Source organism: Pseudomyrmex gracilis, unplaced genomic scaffold (assembly GCF_002006095.1).
Source record: "Pseudomyrmex gracilis isolate BER0280 unplaced genomic scaffold, ASM200609v1 scaffold_1143, whole genome shotgun sequence".
Lineage (NCBI taxonomy): Eukaryota > Metazoa > Arthropoda > Insecta > Hymenoptera > Formicidae > Pseudomyrmex > Pseudomyrmex gracilis.
The window spans coordinates 1-1,400 of record NW_018021727.1 but is presented as its reverse complement, the minus strand read 5'-3'; positions in this window follow the sequence as shown (position 1 = coordinate 1,400).

Below are 1,400 nucleotides of genomic sequence, written 5' to 3'. Positions count from 1 at the left end.
TGAGATATTATTTGAACATCATTACTCGTTCGAAAATGTCTCAACGAGATATCTTTTGCACATTCAAAGTCTCTGTGAGATATCTTCAAGACATTTTAAATACATCATTGTGCCGTCTGGGTAATTATAAAATATATAATTTCTGTATTCCAGAAAACACAAAAATTGAGAACTAAATATTATAGACTATATGGCTGACATTATTATAATAATATATGCAGCTTTATGTTGTTTATCTTATAAGTAATTAAAATATTAAGTGCATTTATCTTATAGTATGTTTTACTTTCTTCTTGCAGAGCTGCCAGCATGGAAAAAGCAGAACAGTAAAAGATATTTAATACAGATGTTGAATTTTGATATTGCAGAGTAATTAGAGATTAATCTGCTAAAAAGACTTATCAAGTCTCGAATCTTATCAAGTCAGCATCAAAACCGCGAGATGTATGTATGCTGAATTTAAAATTTAGTTCCAAATGCATCAGGAATTTACTAATCAACAAGTTTGTATACTCATTGTGTAAACGTACATGTCATATTCTTTATAAATGTCTTTGAAAGTGTTGGCTAAACGTAACAAACGTGCTTAATTTTGAAAACCGAGCACTCGATCGATCAATAACATCAAGAAGCACGGTAGTGCCTCGCGCCAAGTCCACGCGCAACGAAGTGGCGCTCGAACTGCGCGAGCACACCATGCCTCTTATATACGCGAAATTCAGTAAATGAGAGAATGGGAAGTTTTTTACAAGGCTATATTTCAAGAACGACTGAACCGATTAATTTCGTTTTAGTCTCATTCGCTTCAGAATGAAACATTACAAAAAAAAGTATTCTTGCGTTTTGTGTGTTTGTGGCCTCTGAACGAAGATAATGAATAAGATGAAAAATAGACGTGTAAATCACGATTAAGAAACGTTTTCATCGTCGTGGGACACTCAGGAATGTGCATGTTCACATTTGTGCTACCAGATGGTGTTGTTTAACGAGCACGTTTTAAGAAGAAAGTTAGAGAAAGAGAGAAACATCAAGAAGTACGGTAGTGCCTCGCGTCAAGTCCACGCGCGACGAATCACGCACACAACGAAGTGTTGTGAGCCAATTTTTGTGTCTTAAGGTAGTTAAGATGAGGCCATTGAGCAATGTGATGAGACATCACTGTCATTGCTCAATGACCTAGTTAGGTAGCAGGAAGGCAGCAGTTCTAGGAAGAACTGCTGGTTGCCACAGGGCGCGACACATCGCCGCGTTGTGTGAAGTGCAAACGCAGCTTGTGTCGACACCGGCACCGGTAACTAGCACGGCCGTTGCTAGGACCGGTGGGCCTGCTGAATCAGCGCGATCGATTACTATAAATCGATCGCGTGGATGAAGCAGAGGAGAGACTGAGTTGGGACTGC